Consider the following 24,707-nt stretch of genomic DNA (forward strand, 5'->3'; position numbering starts at 1 on the left):
AGCGTCAAATTAAGTGATTAAGTAATAAATACTTCGTATTTTTGCTCTCTCCGACTTACTAGATTGCCATAGCGATTCACTCCTATACATGTAAACGCCGACCCAAGGTTTCGCTCGCCAGCATGGTATGCACATCCTTGGTAAATAGTAACTTTTACCTTCAAAATTTCATTCGAATCCCTAAAAGCACTTAGAAAAACATTATAATAAATCGAAAATAAATGAAGACTTTAACTCCTTGTAGCTACGAAACAAAGCAGCATAGGGCCTATGTTGATATAAAAAATAAATCTACATATACTATACTTCTATACTAAGGGTCGACATTTCTGGTCTTGGGTGCCGATTTTCGTGTGTACGAAGAGTACAGTCAACAAGCTTAGTAAAATAAGATGTACTGAATAAAGACAAAAGGCAAGTATTTTTCCAAGCGCATGGAATCTAGCGTCAAATTAAGTGATTATGTAATAAATAGTTCGTATTTCTGCTCTCTCCGATTTACTAGATTGCCATAGCGATTCACTCCTATACATGTAAACGCCGACCCAAGGTTTCGCTTGCCAGCAGGGTATACTATATATCTACATATACTATACTTGTCTTACTACCGTGTATATATTAAAAATCAAAACATTCACAATCATTAATTATGAAGATTAAGAGACTAGTTATCTACATTATTGACAGTTAATTAGCCTTGGTTACTAATATACAAAACAATGTAAATAAAAAAAATGTTACAGTAAGCCAAGTTAAACGCGACTTCTTTGAAAACCTTGAATTGATTTTTTTATTCACAGTTTGAGAAGAATACATAATATCCTAAATCACGTATAATTTCAAACAATAACCGTAAGTTATTTTGGGTTAAATATGTATTTTTTGCCTTTTTCCAAAAAAATTCAAAATTCAGATCTATTTATTAATTTACCTTGACATCAATTCGCGTGTTGAAAAAACATAAAAGAACTAATATACTTATTAAATACGTGAAATCATTATGATGTGAAATAATATAATAAGCAAATGGTTATCACCCTTTCCAATTTTGTCAAAAAATGTTGTGGTTTCGCCTAATCATTTATTTAGTATCGTTTCAGTGATCCAGTTTTAATTACAGATGCATTTGAGCCAATAAATTTAAATAAAAAATCCGGTGCGGGATGTTATTACCGATAAAAAGTGTTTTATACGAGACTAACTTTTACAGCGTATTTATTAAATTTTATATGAATATTGCTTAACTACCTGCGAAACAAAAAAAACGAGTTAAATAAATGAATGGCTGCACCCGAAATAGGCAATAAGCTTTTATTTCCCTGTATTTTAATAATACGTTTTATATACAGTGTCAACCATAAAAAAATGAATATCCGTAATAATAAAACATGAAATACAAAAGCCTGAAGATCAAAATTAAATTTTTACACATACACACATCAAAATGGTCTAGTGGACAAAGTTAAAATTTTGTGTTCTCTGAGCTCTTTATGTTGGAGTTATATAGAGTGCACACAGTGTAGAGTGCCGTTTTCGGTTCTACGAAATATGGTGGCTGCGTTGCTGATGTTACACCAATCCCGTATGTTTCTTAGCCAGGAATGTTTTTTTCTTCCTGGGCCTCGCCGTTGCTTTATTTTTCCTTGAGAATTGGTTTAGGAATGTAATATTTGTCTCCTCTAAGGATATGGCTGAGGTAGGAAACTTTTCTTTCTTTAACTAAGCTAAGTATTTCTCGTTCATAGCCTGCAGTTCTTCTGTTAACTTCTTCGTTGGTGGCATGTGCGGTCCATGGCACACGTAAGAGTCTCCGGAGAGTCCACATTTCGAAAGCCTCTTGCCTTATGGGCTAAATGTTTACTACCTGTAGTCTATGTGCTAGCGGGAGACTGCGTGCTAATAGAAAGTTTTTAAGTTTGAAACATGTTGTTTTTGCATAATTCGTTCTAAGTTTAACTTCTTCATCGCAGTCCCATCGTTCATTGATTATGGCACCTAGATATTTAAATCGTGGTACTCGATCTATAATATTTCCATCAACCATCAATGCAATGTTGATTATAGGCTGATATAACCCTATAAAAAATCTTTATTCTACGGAAATATTATCCAACATAGGTGTTTGGGAAATTTGTCACATTTATCATTAAAGGCAAAAAGCAATAACCAATTAAGAAAAAGACATAACTTACTGCATACCAACCTTGGAGTCTAAAATTCTTTTAATTAGAAACATAGTAATTTCACCTTTGTCCCCTAGACCATTTTGGTGTGTTTATATCTAACGGATCAATACTCAAACCTGATTCAAATTGTATTTACGCCCGATCATAACAAAGAGTGCAAAAATCTCGCGCTTTTATTGGCCAGAAGCGATAAATTTACCTACGTCACCAGTTTAAAAAGTGATGATCTATTTATTAGTTGGGTAACAAGTTTTATACAGTGCGTTAAAAAATACTGTACAAGACTTCAATATTTAAGTGGATGATTCTTCAGATAAAAATAAAATTAAAAGTTTCTATGAACATATACCCTAAAATGCTTCCTGAGGAAGTTGAAGTGTCATAATCTAAGAAGTGTCTAATCTCATAATCGTGTTTCTGGGTTGGAAATGTATCCCTATAAATATTTGCACTTATTTAAGACTCATCCTGTATAGATGACAGTTTTCAATTAAGTGTTTTCAATTCTCTGTCTATAATACTCTAATATTATTTATAAAAGACAAGAAATAGTACGGCTCTGTATTCGATAACTAAAACATTTTCTTAAATAAATTTTAGTGTTTCACTACAAGAATAAAATATTCTCCTACAGAAAAGTAAACTTGTGGATACAAGTGTAATTCTGTTATTATTGTGCTAATGTAAGCAATTGATATTGAAGTGTATAGTATATTGAGTGTGTTGAATATAATGTGTAAGTTTCAATAAAATTAATTAATAATAAAAATTCATTTTTGTGCAATAAATAATCTGACATTATTCCATGATTACAATTAAATACTGAATGTTACCAAAAATAAACGGCGTCAAAGTAGCCTTGGAAATGACGATCGATGACATGCGACATATAATTTTACATATAAAATGACGGCGATCTTCACTTCTTAGCCGACTCTGACCTCAGTTTGTCTTGATCGTATGGTTCTTTTGTAAAAAAAATATATAAATACTTGAGAACCCCTATTTTACGGTTAAAATTTACAAAGTACTGTACTAAAATCCGCTTTGCTAGTTTTTAGCCTTTTTGTGCAGGTAGGTACATCAATTTTTACCACAAAAAGATAATACCTCGCCCTTAGAATATTTAATTACATTTCCGGACGAGATTTAGAAAAGTTGAGCCCCTTCTAAAAGTGATTGTATAGTTAAGCCCCATGAAAATTACATACATTTTTAATGATTTTATTAAAATTTATAAAATGTTATAGATAACTCAACATTCCAATAGACTGTTCATTCCAATCTGTTTTTATCATATTATGCTCATTATTTCATATTTTTTATGTAAAAATTATTGTTCAAATTGTAGATCTATACAGGGTGAGTTTAACATAGGTGCAAATATTTTTAGGGGCAGTATACTTCGATCCCAGAAACACACATACCTATAAGGTTTTTTTGCAAAAAAAAAATTTGGAAGTTTGGAATTTTTTTTTAAATTTTTTGGACTTATTTATGACTCACACTGTATAAAAGTAAAGCAAAATTCTCAAGATATAATAAAATTAGCAGTAACAATATCTCGTCGCCTTTTCATAATAAAGTTATTGAGAAATTCCAATTTCAGAACGCCAGAGCTAATAATTCTGAGAGCACAGACGAAATCTTTTAATAAATTTCTTATTTTTGTGCAAATATTCGGAGAGCCCTTTTGGAAATATCAATTTTTAAGTGCCTTTTCAACGCCATATTAATAGACAATATCGAAATAGAAGGAATATACTTCATGATTTTAGAGGGTAAAATATTTTCCAGCTTCTTTTTATATTTAATAGATTTTTATTCAATTAGATTTCCTTTCATACTGTGACACTTTCGAGGAAAAGCAATGTTATTAATATAAAATATATGTATATAATGGAAAATAAAGCAAAAATTCGTTTTTAGTTTTTTTTTGTTTATGTTGTGGAAAAAAAAACGGCGTCAAAAACGACTGGAAAATGACAGTTTATGATAATTTGGGCGAGGTCAACCTATAGACGTCATTTGACATCAAGTCATGATAAAAAACTTAAAAAATTAACACTAATTATAGAAAGATTAAAAAATGATTTTCGAATTTTAAACTACACCATTTAAAAATAATTCTTACTCGAAATAAAAATAAGTAAGACCTTAACTTATAAAAATAAAGAAGACTACGGACCAAGTAAATGACGTTTACGGCTCGACCTCGCCAAAAATTATCAGGGATTATCATTCCCCAGCCGTCTCTACCGGCGTTTTTTTCCGATCGTATGGTATCACTCAAAAGAGTGTACTGATGCGACAACGTAGCCAAGAACTTTTTACCCTAACCTCTAGACCAGTGGTTCACAAGGTGGAGCCCAAACCCCTGGATATGGTAGAAACGTAATAATAATAGCAGGGGGTCCAGTAAAATTTGAAAGTGGTCTACGAGAAAAAAATGCTTAGGAGCCTCTGCTCTAGAGCAATATGAAACTAGCAAAAATGTACAAGAAGTATTAAATCATGGGATACCAAATCTGTAATATATTAAAAAAAATTATCGATATAAATTATTAAGTAAATTAAATTTTGAGAGAGTAAATAATAAATTCCTAATAAAAAAGTTTCGAGATATAAAATATTACTGAAATTCAAAATTCTGTTTTGCCCTTATTACTTACAAAAACCTCGGAATTATCCTCAAAGTGTTTTCATTAGTCTGTGGGGTTAATTAAGAATTTATATTGTAGGGGTTCCTTAAACAGTGAGTTTGTAATGAACTAAGGGAAGATATGACCGACCTTTATAATAACATGTAGGTTCATGTTCAGGCTTTCAACCCAAACATACTGAAAACCCAAAAATTTCTTCTTGTTTACGATGCGCAAACAATGAAGGGTTTTGATAGACAAAAATTCGAAAAACTACCTTAAATAAATATTTATTATAATTAAAAATTATATTTTGCTATCATTTGAGTAAAAAAGGAACATAACGGAAATCAAAGAATTGGAGGTACAATGTATGCATTCCTTCGTATTGATATCTCAATAATTTATGATATTTTTATTCATAAAATGAACGCTATCAGTTTACAATGGCTGACTGGAAAGGCACAATATATGTATTTTCTTCTATTCTTCTAGCACAAGAAGATATCTGCACTAGATAGAAGGTGCTCGTGAATTCTACTTGAAAAACGGCAACTTCTAAAATATACTTTTATTTTTGGTTAGAATGCGTTAAATTCATGGAAAGAATAATAGTCAATATAATATGAAATAATCTCTTTTTGTAGATACATATGTAATGTAAAAAATGTTCGCCATTGCATTTTTACTTACAAAAATTACTATTTTCAAATAAACTGTGCATTTTGATAATTTATACCAAAAAATTTACTAACTGTAACCAAGAATATGCAAGAATGAACTCAATTTCATAAACTATATTATTATCAAATAAGCTTTCCACATGTTTTGCTACCAGCTTGACAATTTTCAGAGTAATTTAGTAATTTCTTTACCCTTATGGTTCAAATAATGTCCACTACAGTTACCTTTTCCACTTTCAAAGAGTCCTTCGTTAAGCTACCATATCTCAAATAAGTCTAATTTTCTACAATTTGATTTAATTTTGTGTAAAATTTCTGAAGCTAACAGTAGATATATTTTTCTTCAATTGAAAATACTTTTCAGAATTTTTTATATCAATTTTTAATAACTGAATAAATAAAAAAGTCACTGTGACGCTCTTTTTCTAATATTCCGGTATTTTTTAAATATTATGAAATTTAATATTAATATTAACTACAAAATTAATAGTACAGTGGAAGACAACGAAAACAATGTCACAGTAGGCGTAGAAGTAATACTATAATAATTTTAAAATTGAGTCTATTACTAAAGTTCTAGAGAGTGACAGTCAGCTGTTATAGTTTGTAACTTTCACAGCTTTGTTAATTTTTGTGTAACAACTTTAAATAAACAAATCCTACCGAAAATTCTATAAAATTGCTGCAATTTCCACGAAAATTGTAAGAAATCCATACTCAGTCTATTACAGCTTTCTGCAAAGCGATATCAGGTGACACTACTGCCACCATATGTCTCAATTTTAAGCAGAACCGTATTTCGCTGGCTTTATTTTTAACGATACGTTTGGGAAAGTCGCTTACAAAGAAGTTTTATAAAATAAACCAAAAAGAGCTAAACAGTAAAAAACGTGTACTTAAATTGTCTCAATTTTATGAAGTCACAAATATTTTTTTCAAAGGTAATTTCACTATTTTTTAAATGTGTAATTAAAACCCACAATAGGCACTATTTTAGACACGTTTTTAAATCATATAAATCAAAAAATATCGAAGACCACGCAAAAAATTAAAGAAGTTTAAGAAAAACAAAAAGTAACACGACTTACCAACAAATCATTGATACAGTATATCCAATTAGTTCAGGAGGCAGTGAAGATTTTCGGTACTTATTTTCCCAGTCATCACACTCCTATAGAATTTCATTATATGAGTGTATGTAGGGGGGTTTTCCGATGGATTTAAGCGGAAAATGCGTTAGAAACTACAAATATACTGCACTTTTTTTCCAGGGATAAAAGTAGTTCTATTAGTGAGAGATGTTATGCAGTCTGCAATATATTTTACGATAAAAATTAAAGTTGATCTTTAAAATTAGTGAACTTCTACGCGGTGTGAGCAATACTGCCTGCAAATAGTAAACAAAGTCGTATCACAGGTATTATACTATCGATTTTTTGGAATTCCTGAGCGTATCTGTATTACATAACTATTTGAAATGTTTCCACCACAGCTTATTCAGCACCAGGTGGTCAGCTTTGCTAGGTTTTAAGATTTTATAAAATGGATGACAAAAGCTGTGACAGGTGCCATTGTTTTTTATACTTGTTTGTTGATTAGAAACCATTCATATTTTTATAATGCGATTTTAACATTATACCGGGTGTTACTCAAAAGTGGTTCACCCATATAATCTTTTTTCCATATAAAACAAAATTTAAATTTCTAATTCTTCTAATTTTCAAATTTCATGACAAAACACAAAAAATTATATACTGTCAGTCGTAGTAATATCTTGGAAAGATAGAAACTGATGATCTAACCGAATAATATTGGGAAAAAGACTTAAGAAAGAATCAGGGAATCAAGATAAACGTGTTTGAGAGGGTATTAAGGGTTGCAAATCATGTCATGTCATGATGAAAGTTAAGAGCAAGAGTTTGAATCCCTTTTCACCGATGAATCAATGGGGTCAAACCATAAATAGGTATTCTGTCAGGGGCTGTAACGCAACCCTCGTTGCCTAAACCTTCTTCACGGCGTCTTATTTCCACGCCAAGGAGCAATCGCCAGTGTTTACGCTTTACGTTTGGGGCATTAAGGTTTTCGGCACATTTATTTAACTAAATGTTGGTAATCCTTTCCCGAAATTGTTCGGGAGGGACCGACAAGCATACATCTATGTATGGTCTTCGAAAGGATAGAAATTTCAGGATACTTGAGTGGTTTCTCGATAGCTTTCATACCGATTTCCCCTTTTAAAATATATACCATAAATGCGTACGAAGATGTACATATATATTCGCATAGAGATTGAAAGGTATAGCAAAAAGTACATTTATGAAGAAAATTCGAGACAGGGTTTCCATTTAATTTTTTTTATAATCTTCATTAATACTTATTGTATATAGTTTTTAGATCACCTTTTACATCAGTAATGCCAAGAATTGGGGCCATTTCGGCTATAACGAAATTTTTTAAAGGTACATAATTATAATTTTAGAAGATGTTCATAAAATATTCAATCACTAGTTGTTGTTAAAATATACCATTAATACTGCAAACTATATTTTACTTATTTACTTATTTTTTTTATTTATTTACTTACTTACTTTTTTTTATTTATTTACTTACTTACTTTTTTTTATTTATTTAAATTAAATTTTTAACTGTTGTAAAACTACATTTTATTGCCTTTTACTCAATCATTGACACACCCTGGACAATAACAGGAAGTTTGTGTATTCACAATTAATTTATTATAAAGTTCTGCAACTTGTCGTACATTTTCAATAAGAAATATATACACTCAGATTATGAATATTAACTGAAAGTTATTTCGCCAGTGGTTCTGTCAGATAAAATTATAACGGAACTTAACACTAGCACATAAATAAGCGACTTTGCCTCCCTGTTCCTTATTTCACTATCTAATTTAGGAACTTGGAACATACAAAACCTTCCCACTTGTTCAGCTAATTTGTCTTTGGTTGTTTGTCTTGTTAATAAATAAAATCCTCCCCGTATTTCTGTTCAATTTATAACGCATTCTAACTGTTTAATTATTAAATAATTTCGTAACGTAAATTCATAAGAAGCAAGCTAAGTTAAACAGAACCATTTCAGTAAACTCCAGTTAACAATTTAAGCATTTATGATTCTCCATTTTTAGTAGGAATCGGTTTGACAAAATATTTATTCGCTTAAATCTTTGAAGAATTGATATTTCATTGTTTTAATCTTTTTTATTTGTGCTTTACCACCCGATCAAAAAAAAAACTACGTCGAAGACGGCCTGGGAATAAAAATCGATGATAATTTTGGCGAGGTCAAGCACTAGACGTCACTACTTTGCGTAACACGCGTCCAATGTTAAAGTATTATATTATATTGATCATTATTTGTTCTCTTACACATTTTCAAATTATTTTTCTATAAATATAATTTAGACAGTTATTATTCCCTATTTTAATATATATTTTAAACTCTAGTTTTTGCTAGATTTTTTCTCTTTAAAACTGGGTCACACAACGTTCACTGAATTTTATCAAATTTATTATTGAAGCTTTTAGTAGCTATAGCATTATATTAAATATATATTAACTATTTAAAACCTGCAGTTAAAATAACTTTTTGTTTTCCATTTATGTTTAATAAAACTATGTCTCATTTTATTATTATTCCAAAGAAAAAGCATTTATATAGATACCCTGTGATATCAAAACGAAAACATGATAAAATATCAGTGTTACAAATTATTACAAAATACTGTAGTACTTTGTAAAGCAACTGATTACCAAATGCCGTAATATTTAGTAAATCAACTGATTACAAAGTAAAGTTATTTATTTCGTGTTACCTCTATGTTTTCCCATTTCTTTTGAGAGTCGCCTGTTATTGATAATTAATTTGTAATCAAATACTCTCTTAACGACAGTTTACATTGATTAAAGTTAAGTATCTAAACTAGATACGCTTGAAATGATTTTAAGAGTAAAATGTCAAAGAAGAATTATTAAACTTAATTTGAGATTTATACAAATATCCCTTAAACAACAGCAAAAAACTAGTTTTCCAAATACAAAAACAGATTAATTTAATTTAAGCTTGGTCTAATGACTTATTGATGTTTATATAGATGTAAAATGGGTGTATGTTAAGAACAGAAGAACATATGGTTGTGATTAGTAATATATTTCTCTTTGACACGAGGCAATTTTTCAGTAGTAGAAATTGATTTCAAATTAACTAGGCTACAAACGATTTATGTGTAGTTTACACTTGTACGTAAATTGATTTATTTACCAAGATAAAATATGTCTAAAATTTCAATTTATTTTACCTAAAGCGTATCAAATATACGCTACTGTTTAATACCGACTAGTTAAATGGGTTAAGCGCAACAAAATATCACATTCCTTTAACAGAGTTTAATATATTTTCCTTTGCTACGTCATGCACCGTGGCCAAGTTTTGTTCGTTCCAAGTGGCATTTTAATTATAGAATAACTGAAATTTAGCCCTAGGCAATTTGTAACATAACCTAATATGGGTTTAAACATGTTCACCTCCCGAACTCAGTCTATCCGAACTACATCACATTACGTATACTGTGTATCGTAATTATCGCTTATTTGTAACATAATATACTGTATATGATGTAGTAATTATTGTTATAGATGTACATTTATTTATCATTAATCAAAATAAAATCAAGAAATATATGGTAATAATCAATGCCTTATACAAGTACTCTCAAAGCAGAATTCACAACACTATTCACCACAACACACCAAAACCATTTACTTTTGCACTGGACGCGCGTTTCGTTAACCATGTTTTTTTTTAACTTTAATTTATTAGTGTAAAGACGCATTCTCACGACTCGTGTACTTGGCAAATATTTGTAATTGGTATACAGGGTATACACGGTACCTCGGGCATTTATACAGAATTTCTGAGTTTTTTTAAAGTTCCGTACCCAAAGGGTAAAAACAGGAACCCTATTACTAAGACTTCGCTGTCCGTCCATCCGTCCGTCTGTCACAAAGGACTATCTTATTAACCGTTATAGCTAGACAGTTGAAATTTTTACAGATAATGTATCCATGTTGCCGCTATAAGAACAAATACTAAAAACAGAATTAAATAAATGTTTATAAATAAAAAGTACTTTCACAAACATTATCTTTTAAGTAAGAAGTTTTACATAGTATCTTTCAAGTCCTCGGTGGCCGCGTGGTTAAAGCGTTATGACCAAAGATATTTAAACTAGGTTTGGTTATTGAGTTTAAATATCTTTGGTTAGGACTTTACGCTGCTATGACGTTGGAGCCCCAGTAAGGCAGGTTCGAATCCTAGTCAAGGCGACTTCTTTTTAATCGTTTTTTTTAAATTTTTACATATTTTTACATATTTATTTTTACTTTTTACATATTTATTATTGATTAATACAATTTTTAGTAATGTGTTTCTTCAATTTTTTAAATTACTTATACGCGCATTCAAAATTTCAGCTAAATCGGAAAAAAAGTTTATAATAATATAGTGTCTAATGTTGTATAGACAATGAATGGTACGGAACCCTTCGTGCGCAAGTCCGACTCGCATTTGACCAAACCGACATTATAAGAAAACTGCAGGCCACGCGATGATGGAACGAAATATGCTGGGACTAACAAAGAAATACCTTAAAAAATATAGTGTATAGGACAAAAAACCCAGGTAACTGAAGCCATCCACAGATCCCCCTAGTGGCAATGAGCAGGACACCGGCAAGAGGGACTGACCACAGAAAGGCCACAAAAATTACAGCATGGTACTGAGGAATTAAGAGACATAGAAGAAGCTAATAACAGAACTTAAACAGCTAAAAACTTGCAGAAAGAGCAAAATAAAATATGTATTTCTGTTGATACCAAATTTGGTAGATGTAGTATTGTTTTGTCTAAAGGAATATTCGTGTAACCAATTTATGATTATTTGAAAACATACTATATAATAAATTAAAAAATAAAAATAATGAAAATTGGAAATACATAATTGTAGGTATATAGGCATTAAAATATTTGTTAGTATTTGCCCAGCCTATAAAATTTCATATTCTTTCTTGAAAATAAGAGTGATTTTCAAAATATGACTAGCACTACAAAACACAATACTCCACACATTTTTGTATTTACATCTTTATAACACCTTTTGAGATCAACACACACTCAAAAGGCTGCCAAATGGTTGTGACATCTTCACAATCAAACTGAATTACATAACCACTCCAAGAAGTGAATATTCGTATATTTCGACTGTCCCGACTTGAAATTCGCCCTCAAAATAAATATTCGATTTATTCTCAAAGGAAGAAACGATTTTTGAAGCCAACTTTCATATTGTCAATGCTAAACACGACCCACTTTCAGCTAATAGCCATTCATTTCCGTTGAATTTATGTAAAATTACTAATTATACCGACAGCAAAGTTAAATATGTAATTAAAATAACCGAAATATATTTTAATTATACGGTTAAATTGAATATGATTCAATACGCGATTAAAATATGTCTCGTTTATTTTAATTATTTTTAATATTTTACAGCAATATTTTGACTGAAGGGGAGGTAAATTTTAGAACTGTTAAACTCTAATATTGATCAGTATAAAATTTATTTTATTACTATAATTCAAAATTAGATATGGAGTATCGTAAAAGCGATGGGATAGATTTTGCAAACAATATAAACATGTGGTAACACAAAATATTTATTTACTGCATGCGACAGATATAAATGCTGTTTTACAATTTCCTCATTAGTGACGATCCCGATAAGTTAATAACAAATAACCAGTATATTTCCACATTACACTGTGGTTAAATTTTTGATAATCGATTTTGGTATGGCAAAACATTACAAATTCAACTAGACGTTAGATTTTAAATTCTGAAAAAATATATTAGTTATAGTTTCGAACAATATTAGTGGCAACTGAAAAAATATGTATAAAATGTATTATATTAAGGTGCGTATTCACTATCCGAACGAACGAACGGATGTTCATTCGTTCGTTCTGTAGTAGTATATGGACGGGACCGGATTTTAGAACCAAACGAAAACACCTCAACCCATTCGTTTGCGAACGCCTTTGATGTACCGACTCGAAACGGATGGCCGAGCGAACGAAGAAACGAACGATGCGCATGCGTTCGGTTGAACGATGCGCATGCGCATGGTACCCTCGAGGAATTAAGAGACCTAGAAGAAGACTAAACCTACCTAGGTCCATAGTATTAGGAAATAGCAAGGATAACTTGTAACCCGCATAGCCAACTATAGACAACAATGAAGACAGTTGGAGACTACCTGAAGGAGGCTACCCCAAAATTGGAAATGGTTAAATAAATAAGCTAGAAATCATGATGAAGATATATTTTAACTAACAGTGTATCTACTTACTGATAAAGTCCACTTAAAGTTACCACCTTAAAGTTACGATGAATTTACACGTTTTAATTATAGCATGGTACCCACGAGGAATTAAGAGACCTAAAAAAGACAGAACCTGAGGAAATTAGTAGGAATAACTTGGGCCCACATAGCCAACAATGGGCTCAACTACAAAGAGAGTATCCAAATGGCTACACCATAACTGGAAATGGTTGAATAAGCTGCAAATGAAGATGACAATATTAGGTATATATAAACTTAAAATAGGAAAGTGTTCAAAAAATATTACGCGTAATTTAATATGAAAAAAAGATTCTCTTAATTCTTATAATTTAAAAAAATAATATGACAGCATAATGAATATATAATATTTTAATTCCTTGTTTAAACTTCAAACAAAACTCTTTATACTCTTGGTCAAACTTCACGGTTAACATAATTAAGGAATGATATTTTCATCCTTTGTTTAAACAGCAAAGGAAACTCTTTCCAGTGCTGATAAAATTGACTTTGAAAGATTAAATTATTACGCTTTATAATTTTATTTCAACCGTGCAGTATAATTTACATTATCCTTCCTCATGACCCTCTCTAACTCCCACGCTTTATAGAGTTGTCACAACAAAGAGAACTCATATCGAAATTAATAGGTAATATTACTGTTGTCAAGATATTTGAAATGGACATTATCAATATATGTCATCACTGACAAAAAATAAATATACAGATTGTTAACTGGACGGTTACTTATTGGGGAACAGAGTGGCAATACTGCCTACATTGCAAATGAGTACTAAGCTAAGCTGCCGACTCGTCCCGTCGCGTCGTCTCTCGACGAGCGGGCCGATGTTGCCATATTTCAACCATAAAGCTCTTGCTGCGAGTAACAAACAAATTAACAACCTGTATGTTGACTATATATGATAAGTTTGTGAACTTTTTATTTGTTTAAGCTAATCATATTTTTTTTTAATCCTGTTTTCCCGTTACAAGTTACAAGTTCGGCCACCATGTATATCGTGAGAACTGAACATCTATCGATTCTCACATTATATTTTTTATGTAATATTAGATAATTTATTAGTTCTATTATCCGAATCAGGGTAATAAGGGTGTTTTTATCAGCTGACCTAGTATTTTATCAATTGGACGACATCTTGATTAAGAATCTCAGCTAGCAGTTCAGTGGAGGGGTAAAGGGGGAAAGCAACTGACAACTTGGTCCACAAATATACGGTTAGCACCCGATAAATCCTATTAACTCGACATGAAATATCTCCGCCGCAAGGCATAGACGGCGGGCATTTTTTTGTTCCTAGATCACTGTTAAAATTGATCTTCAAACATTTTTTTCTTGTGAAAAACGTTTACACATAGAATAATAATAAAAATGTCTCTATTGACGAATAGGGTGGACATTTAAGATCCATTTTTTAGCCCAAGGCTCCAAATAAAGCGATATATCGTCTAATATAGACGTTGCGTGCCTTTTGGTAGTTAGGGCCATCGAAAAAAATGCCGTGTTTTTAATAGAATGAGTGTCTAATATCGATTCTGAGATTGAGGACATGTCGCTATTTAAAAATAACATTCATTCGTTTATATAACGACTTTTCTGATAATTGTAACGTTGGTTTTAATTAATAAAAGATATATTCGACACCAGAAATTCCGAATAAAAAAAATAAAAGGGAAGATATCTGGAGTTGTAGGTGGAGAATGAACTGTTATATAATTAAAGCAAAGGTTTTAGTTCAATTAAATATAGAAATCATTAAATTAATGTCACAGCAGAAATAGAAATAATATATCTGACAATCTACAATAGAAAAGAATTTCTAAACCTAATATATAAAATTCTCGTGTCACAGTTTTTGTTACCATACTCCTCCGAAACGGCTTAACCGATTTTGGTGAAATTTTATATGTACATATATTCAGTAGATCTGAGAAGAGGTTGTTATCTATTTTTATACCCCTAAGTGATAAGGGTGGCCTACCCCAATTTTTTTTATTTTTTGGACAAAATTTTTTATTTTAATTTTTTTATGATTTGGCATTAAAAATACATACAACCCTAAATTTTCACTCTTTTACCATCAACCCCTATTTTTTAATAAGAGTTGTTTTTTTTTTAAACATTTTGTTACCATACTCGAAACGCCTTGACCGATTTTGATGAAAATATGTATATACAGTAGGTCTGAGAATAGGTTGTTATATATATTTTTATTTTCCTAAGTGATAAGGGTGGTCCACCCCAATTTTTTTTACTTTTCGGACAAATTTTTTTATTTTTATCTTTTATGATGTGGCATTAAAAAATACATACAACCCTAAATTTTCACCCTTCTCCCATCAACCCCGATATTAGTAATTCAATAATTTTAATTTAACAACAAATTGTATTTAAAAATTGTTAGAATACCTTAAATTAAAAACGTGGGTATGATTGAATATATACCGGGTATAATGGTATTTACCCAAATTCAATATACTATTTATTGACCTTTTGGGTATACACCGGGTGCAAAAACTTGGCTATTTACCAAAACTTCAATATACCGGGTTGTAACTTACCCATCACTGACCTTAGCCATAACAAGGCGTGGTCGGGTCTGCTAGTTGATTATAAAATGTGTAGTGGTGAAATGTCAAAAATCAAATAAACACTACACTTTAACACACATATATAAAATTTTATGATATTTCCAAAACCAAAGCAGGAACGGGGATAGGACTATTTAAGCTAAAACTAAATACTCCAAACCAATGGGCACCTATCCCAGCATCCTTGAGGCAGAAATCTACGCTATCGAAAGATTTATGCAAAATAAAAATAACTCAAGAAAGGGGAACACAATAGATCTATAAGGTCGCTGTGATTAACAATCTACATCTACATATAAAATTGAAAGTAATTTGACAAAAACAAAATGATGTAGATAACTCAGAGATACAGAGATCAAACATAAATAACTATTAAAACAAGTAGAATTTCCATTTTCTAAATCAAATATCATTTTACTTTGGGAGATTTAGTTCGGCGTAAACTAACAGATTGTTATTTTGTGAAATCGTAATAAAGTTAGTTATTCAGTTTGTTTATTAAAGTCGAACTGGCAAAGTTACTAATTACAGGTAGCATCGACCTTTCTCAAAACCAAACCGAAGAAAACAAGAAATATCAATTGCCGCTTCTGGCTATATCTGATTCTAGCCTCGATATTCTCCGCTTTTATCTCATTTCCAACAAATATCTATTATTTCATAATACTTCAGCCACTGTCTCTTCTGACCTATACAGTTTCCCAGCTCTTTGAATATAGCAAATGTAAATTCGCTGATTTCGCGTTTCAAAATGCTGTGTAACTGATTAAAGCATCGATATCGTTCGTTGTTCTCATTTATACATCGATTTATATAGTTATTTAGAGGGAGTTATATATTTTAACTTACTACCAGTCATGACCAACACAACTTTCGAAATAGTAGGATATTTGGTAAAACTAATACCGGTGCTAATACACGGCTCAGGATCTCCACTACCAGAAATCAACAGAAGAATTAATTTAGCATGAAGTATACATGGAAGATACCGACTGCATAAAAAAAAAACCTTTCATAAAGAAAACTGCAAAACTCCAAACCAAACCACGATAGAAAGAAATATGCGGGGAATAACTTTAAAAATGAATGGTTATGACTAAAAAGCCAGGTAATAGATGTCATTCGCAGAATTAAATCCCTCAAATGCCAATGGGTAGGACACCTGACAAGAAAAAATGAGAACAGATGGACCACAGAAATTACAGCGTGGTACTCACCAGATTTTAAGAGATCTAGAAGAAGACCAAATCTAAGACGGTACCATGATGTTAGGAAATTAGCAGGGATAATTTGGACACACATAGCTAACAATAGACAACACAGGATACAATTACAGGGAGAATACCTAAAGGAGGCTACACCAAAATTGGAAATGGTTGAATGAATAAGCTGGAAATCATGATGAAGATATATTTTAACTAACAGTGTATCTACCTACTGAAAAGTCAACTAATTTGGACAATTTAATAGTAATTGTCAATCACATACGTGTAAGTTATGATGAAATTAGCACGTTTTTATGTTATTCTCCTTATAAATATTATCCCGTGGAGATCAAGCTCATTTAAATTAATTTATATGTAGTTATCAAGAGTAAGTTAGTTCGGTGTACTAAAATTTGTATACTAAAATTCATAAAAAAACTGCAAAACTCCAAACCAAACCACGATAGAAAGAAATATGCGGGGAATAACTTTAAAAATGAGTGGTTATGACTAAAAAGCCAGGTAATAGATGTCATTCGCAGAATTAAATCCCTCAAATGCCAATGGGTAGGACACCTGACAAGAAAAAATGAGAACAGATGGACCACAGAAATTACAGCGTGGTACTCACCAGATTTTAAGAGATCTAGAAGAAGACCAAACCTAAGACGGTACCATGATATTAGGAAATTAGCAGGGATAATTTGGACACACATAGCTAACAATAGACAACAGAGGATACAATTACAGGGAGAATACCTAAAGGAGGCTACACCAAAATTGGAAATGGTTGAATGAATAAGGTGGAAATCATGATGAAGATATATTTTAACTAACAGTGCATCTACCTACTGAAAAGTCAACTAATTTGGACAATTTAATAGTAATTGTCAATCATATACGTGCAAGTTATGATGAAATTAGCACGTTTTTATGTTATTCTCCTTATAAATATTATCCCGTGGAGATCAAGCTCATTTAAATTAATTTATATGTAGTTATCAAGAGTAAGTTAGTTCGGTGTACTAAAATTTGTATACTAAAATTCATAAAAAAACTGCAAAACTCCAAACCAAACCACGATAGAAAGAAATATGCGGGGAATAACTTTAAAAATGAGTGGTTATGACTAAAGAGCCAGGTAATAGATGTCATTCGCAGAATTAAATCCCTCAAATGCCAATGGGTAGGACACCTGACAAGAAAAAATGAGAACAGATGGACCACAGAAATTACAGTGTGGTACTCACCAGATTTTAAAAGATCTAGAAGAAGACCAAATCTAAGACGGTACCATGATATTAGGAAATTAGCAGGGATAATTTGGACACGCATAGCTGACAATAGACAACACCGGACACAATTACAGGGAGAATACCTAAAGGAGGCTACACCAAAATTGGAAATGGTTGAATGAATAAGCTGGAAATCATGATGAAGATATATTTTAACTAACAGTGTATCTACCTACTGAAAAGTCAACTAATTTGGACAATTTAATAGTAATTGTCAATCACATACGTGTAAGTTATGATGAAATTAGCACGTTTTTATGTTATTCTCCTTATAAATATTATCCCCTGGAGATCAAGCTCATTTAAATTAATTTATATGTAGTTATCAAGAGTAAGTTAGTTCGGTATACTAAAATTTGTATACTAAAATTCATAAAAAAACTGCAAAACTCCAAACCAAACCACGATAGAAAGAAATATGCGGGGAATAACTTTAAAAATGAGTGGTTATGACTAAAGAGCCAGGTAATAGATGTCATTCGCAGAATTAAATCCCTCAAATGCCAATGGGTAGGACACCTGACAAGAAAAAATGAGAACAGATGGACCACAGAAATTACAGCGTGGTACTCACCAGATTTTAAGAGATCTAGAAGAAGACCAAACCTAAGACGGTACCATGATATTAGGAAATTAGCAGGGATAATTTGGACACACATAGCTAACAATAGACAACACAGGATACAATTACAGGGAGAATACCTAAAGGAGGCTACACCAAAATTGGAAATGGTTGAATGAATAAGCTGGAAATCATGATGAAGATATATTTTAACTAACAGTGCATCTACCTACTGAAAAATCAACTAATTTGGACAATTTAATAGTAATTGTCAATCATATACGTGTAAGTTATGATGAAATTAGCACGTTTTTATGTTATTCTCCTTATAAATATTATCCCGTGGAGATCAAGCTCATTTAAATTAATTTATATGTAGTTATCAAGAGTAAGTTAGTTCGGTATACTAAAATTTGTATACTAAAATTCATAAAAAAACTGCAAAACTCCAAACCAAACCACGATAGAAAGAAATATGCGGGGAATAACTTTAAAAATGAGTGGTTATGACTAAAGAGCCAGGTAATAGATGTCATTCGCAGAATTAAATCCCTCAAATGCCAATGGGTGGGACACCTGACAAGAAAAAATGAGAACAGATGGACCACAGAAATTACAGTGTGGTACTCACCAGATTTTAAAAGATCTAGAAGAAGACCAAATCTAAGACGGTACCATGATATTAGAAAATAAGCAGGGATAATTTGGACACGCATAGCTAACAATAGACAACACCGGACACAATTACAGGGAGAATACCTAAAGGAGGCTACACCAAAATTGGAAATGGTTGAATGAATAAGCTGGAAATCATGATGAAGATATATTTTAACTAACAGTGTATCTACCTACTGAAAAGTCAACTAATTTGGACAATTTAATAGTAATTGTCAATCACATACGTGTAAGTTATGATTAAATTAGCACGTTTTTATGTTATTCTCCTTATAAATATTATCCCGTGGAGATCAAGCTCATTTAAATTAATTTATATGTAGTTATCAAGAGTAAGTTAGTTCGGTATACTAAAATTTGAATTTAACTTCCAAGCCACGACTAACCGTGCCCGAAACTAGTTTTAAGCTTAAAGTAATCCTATTTTAGAGGAAATAATCCCTGTGTTACATAAATAGACACTATAACAATCCTCATTTAAATTTGTGTTCATTGAACATTTATCCTCAATTCATTATCGAGGAAAAAAAACAACCAGAATTAAGTGAAAATTTCTTCCTGTTTTGTCTAGTTCATATTTAATCCTCGTTGTAATCTCATAATACACTTTTAGAGTAAAAATATATTGCACACTTCGCTGACCATGATAGCGTGTACCAGTATATAATTAACAAAGATTTAGATTTTGTAGATAGACAGAAAAATAGCAGAAAATTTTATAAAAAGTGTAGTCAGTAAATTTAGTTGTAATAAAAATGTATAATAGAAATAGCTTTTTCATGTGGTCTACACTAAGTCATAATTAATTTTATGATTTATATTTCCTGGAACGACTTTTGATTTTACCTAACATCCATAAGCAATAATTTTGGGCATATTATGTATATCGGTTCTGTGCAAAGTTATTTTACAATTCCCTAAAAGTATCCGAAAGTTTTACAGTTCTGTGACTAGAGACAGGGTGCTGAAAAGTCAGTTTTAACTTGAGCTGCATGTTTAAAGGCCCGTGAAATGTCCTAGTCGCCGGCAAGTAACTATCTCAGAAAACTAATTTCATTTTTCACTGCAAAGTTGTCAGGGCGCAATAAAATTAGTATTTGCCCTTAAATTAAGATTCTCCTGATTACCAGGCACTTTGTTCTATCCTAATTTATAAATTGAGGTAATAAAAGTGATGACTATTTGACAAAATATTTCTCTTTTAATGTAAATAATATTTTGATCAAATTAATATATTTCTGTTTTCTATCTTTATGTTTTTGTAAATAACGGATGTACAAAACAGATGATTTTCATTGTATATTAGCTTTCTAACGAGCTGCCTCGACAAATTGCTTTATATCATCGGAAATATATCTTCGGAAATCAAATATCTTAAAACGAAATGAAATTTGGATCTATCGGATTTCATAGACGATTTATTTTTATTGAAAAGTTGCATACACTCCAAATTGAATGCTTTAAAGCATATATCCGTTTAGTTGCCATCAGGTATATATGTCCGTAGATATATATTGAAAATGATCAAAAAGATTTTGCAACACATGGAAGAAATGTATTATATCTATAGTAATGCGTAACAAACTAAATTTATTACTTTATATACAAGGTTAAAATCAATGTTTTAAAGCTGTCAAAATTATTTATTATAAATTTTCGCTTAATTCGTCGTAGTAATAACCTTTTTCTTTATTTCAGAATTATTCTATTCGCAACATCGAAAAATGGAAAAGCTCCCTTGATTTCTTTTTCTTTTGATGTCCATCCAATTGGAAAAGTGACAGGTCGGGAAATGTCAATTTGCCAATCTGGAAATATACCTGGAAATATCGTAATTTTTTCAAGTCAAAATATGCTATTTAACAAATATGTTGCATTACATATGTTGTGTATATACCGGGTGCGTCTCAAAAGTGGCTCACCCCTATAACTATTTAATTGTTTCAGATAAAAAAACGAGATTTGGTATATGTTAGTATATGACATAAATTAAGTTTGATTGACGTATTCAATTGTTTTTGGTCACTTCCTGTTTCACCGGAAATTACTACAACTTTTGATTTTTAAATGGCACTCTCGGTATTTTTTACTTTATTCGATAGAAAATGGCATTCTGAATAGAATGACATATCATATGTCAACTTCTGACACTCTCGCTTAATAAAAAATCGTATTTTAAAATTCAATCTAGGAAATCCTATCAAGGAGCCTTGGAAAAATATATTTGATCGTCTAATGTTTTGTCCTGTCCTGGCCAGTTAGAAAATGCTCAAATCGTATTTTTAATCATATCTCAATTTTTTCAAATGGAACGAGGGTGGCTCATTAGCATATTTGGAAAAAGCATTTTTTTACGAATAATTTGATAGGTACCACACACAGTATTTCGAGGCAAATTTTCGTTACGAACCGCAAGTTATAATTTCAAATGAACCATATGCAAAAATGTCAAAAGTTGACATGTGATATGTCATTCTATTCAGAGTGCAATTTTCTATCAAATAAAGTAAAATAATACCGAGGGTGTCATTTACAAATGAAAAGTAGTAGTCATTTCCGGTGAAACAGGAAGTGACAGAAAACAATTGAATACGTCAATCAATCCTAATTTATGTCAAATACTAATATACCAAATATCGTTTTTTAACAGAAAAATTAAGGAAGTTATAGGGGTGAGCCACTTTTGAGACACACCCGGCATATAAAATGCTTTTATTTTTATAAATTATCAATTTAGTTGTTAAACCTAATATGCCTAAAAAGAAATTAATCAAATTACTTTTAGGGAAATTTTAAAACAGGCAATACCAAGATATAAACTGTCGATATTTATTAGAGCCTATTTCAAAATGCTTGTTGTAAAATGGAGATTGATACAATGACACGGTAGGTAATCCGTTTAGGTTTTTTCTGTCGGTAGATGCATCCGTAAAATCATTTTTTCGCTTCAAAAAAATGCATGCACCTATGTTCGAAAATCACATTTCGTTTTTTGCTTCGGCTGAAAATGACACTTCAAGTAAGTGGCAACTAGGTTTTGTTTTAATACCTCACATATGTTTACTGCCAAATATTAGAAAGAAACTAAAGTAAACCCTGTGCTTTACCTTTGATTATTTTTAAATATCATTAACTCAAAAGAATCAAATAATATTAAAATTTAATTTGTAAACAACTAAAAAAATCTTTTGGTTTTATTTCACTGTGTATACATTTCAGTTTACTTTATGACAGTATATACTTAATATGTCAATAAATTGAAGGACCTATCTATTGATTCGATGTTTCTTCTGAATTAATTATCGCAGTTATATAAGAATTGCCCTATTTTCTTTTTCTAGTATGTTTCCATACCTATCTTTTTTCTTGCCTTACAAACATATCAAAGAATAAATTAAAACAGAATGGTTATTCCGCAGTTAAAATTCTTACCAGTTCGAGAAACAAAAAGCTACTTTTTGTATTTTTTTAATTAGAAAAGGGCAAAATTACAACATCTACATCATTAATTCAATTAGCTTTGAAGGAGGAAAAATAAGTGTACCTAATTACTGCAGTTTTAGCGATTTCTTTCTAGCTTTGTTTTCGCATGTAGCGATTTAGAAAGCTTTAGCTTTAAATGAACTTGTATACAGCAAATATTATTGATTATGTAGAATGTATGGGAGGAGGGTTAATCATCGCGACCTAACAGATCTATTGTGTCCCTCTTTCTTGAGTTGGGGGATGGGTGGCACCTCGCTAGGAGCTTCATCACCAACGACAAGGTCTCGCATGTTCTAGAGGAAGTATAACTCATCATACAGTCCCAGGGCTTTGACAAAATCCAGTATCTGAGACGGCTTTGCAGAGGTTAGGTCTCCATCTCCGATGTAAATCATACCAAAGTTCATGGCACGAATAGTTGTGGTCTCGGCGCACTTAGTGATGAGGTATTCTGGTGTTTCCCCATTCCTTCATGCTTTGGTTTTGGAAGCATATTAAAAAAATAACCATTTACTATAATAATGAATAGTTATTCTTTTTAATAATTTATTATAATTAATTTTAGATTTTGTTTATAATATTGCGATGTTTTTCATTAAATCTAATCGAAGTTTATAATTGTAAAACTGTTTTTGTTCTTGAAAGAGAAAAAAAGAGAATGGCTTGAAAATGTGTCGCTGGCAGAAGTGTCTGAGGTGTTGATTTTCAATTGACATAGACAAGTTCGTCGAATTCCAATTTGTTTGGACGACTTTTTTGATTTGAATTTTCGGCAGTTATTGCCTTTTCCATGTCTGTTCAACACCAACTAGGTCGCGGACTTTCCTTTATAAAACTCGGCACTTTTTTCCTCAACTAACACAAATTTAAATGTCGCTGAAATCCGTTTTAGTAGAGTTAGGAATTTTACATATTTCATTACTACGTTTGAAGCGCTGTTTTAATAATAAAGTTGAAAACTACAGAATTAATACTGCATCTCTAATGTTTGTTTAGCTTTTTAATATACTTCAAATTAAAGATCCTATTTAAAAGTGCCGGTATGTAGCATGAAAATATGTTAATTCGGAATTTAAATAAAAAGGGAAAATTCTATAAAGTAGTATAAAAAAAATTGACTGGATTATTTTAAATAAATGTTTGTATTCTTGTTGAAAATGATTTCTTGGTAAACCGAGGTTTCGAATATTTCACGACACAAAACTCACGTCAAAAAATCAAATCCGGTTAAAACTGAAGTTGAATTGAAATTTTAATGCAAATTTTATTTTAGCAGCAAAGTTTGCCGGCCCGAATATGTAAAATTGATTTGTTAAATTCTATTTTCAACCGCCCGTGTTAATAAATCCATTATTCCAAATTTTACAATTTTATTTCCAATTATTACACACACACAATGCGTAAATTCCAATCCAGTAAGGAGGAAATAGAGGTAGAATTTTTGTATATTTACATTTTCCAATGCAGAAGGATTAAAAAGCAAAAATATAGACAAACTGAGAGAAAATAAATCAAAATTTACTTACAAAAAAATTGTGTGTGCACAATGTGCGCGTATTTGAAGTAAAACTTCCTCTTACTTCCGTCTGTCCGCCTGACGGCTGTCCATCTGTCTGTCTATCAGTCTGTCTGTCTGCCCGTGTGAAGACTCCATTCAGGTACCTCTATCAACGTGCCGAGTTTGGTTCGAATCGACCATAATTAAGAAAAATCCTGATAATTTCGTCCATTTAGAGGCATGGGTTCGAAACATTGAGGGCGTCATCTCATGTAGCTCGTCAATATATCAAAACCTTAGTCCCACCCTGATGAAGATGTAAACGAAACGTTGTATACAACTTTGCAGGATATGACTGTATGCATCGTCACTTACAAAGCCTATCCACCAAATTTGATCGCAATCGGATGACATCAAATTTTGACGTGGTTTCAACTAGTCCAAAG

At 31.3% G+C, this 24,707-nt stretch overlaps 2 protein-coding genes across 8 annotated transcripts in view; both read right to left on the reverse strand.

The window, feature by feature from the left end:
• LOC115882301 (hemicentin-2-like) overlaps positions 1 to 24,707 on the reverse strand; it is a 393,218-nt gene that overhangs the window by 196,077 nt on the left and 172,434 nt on the right. The window lies entirely within an intron of this gene.
• Positions 1 to 24,707, reverse strand: part of LOC115882305 — a 158,225-nt gene that overhangs the window by 44,747 nt on the left and 88,771 nt on the right. The window lies entirely within an intron of this gene.

This window comes from Sitophilus oryzae, unplaced genomic scaffold, assembly GCF_002938485.1.
Source record: "Sitophilus oryzae breed Bouriz unplaced genomic scaffold, Soryzae_2.0 scaffold_177_pilon_pilon, whole genome shotgun sequence".
Lineage (NCBI taxonomy): Eukaryota > Metazoa > Arthropoda > Insecta > Coleoptera > Curculionidae > Sitophilus > Sitophilus oryzae.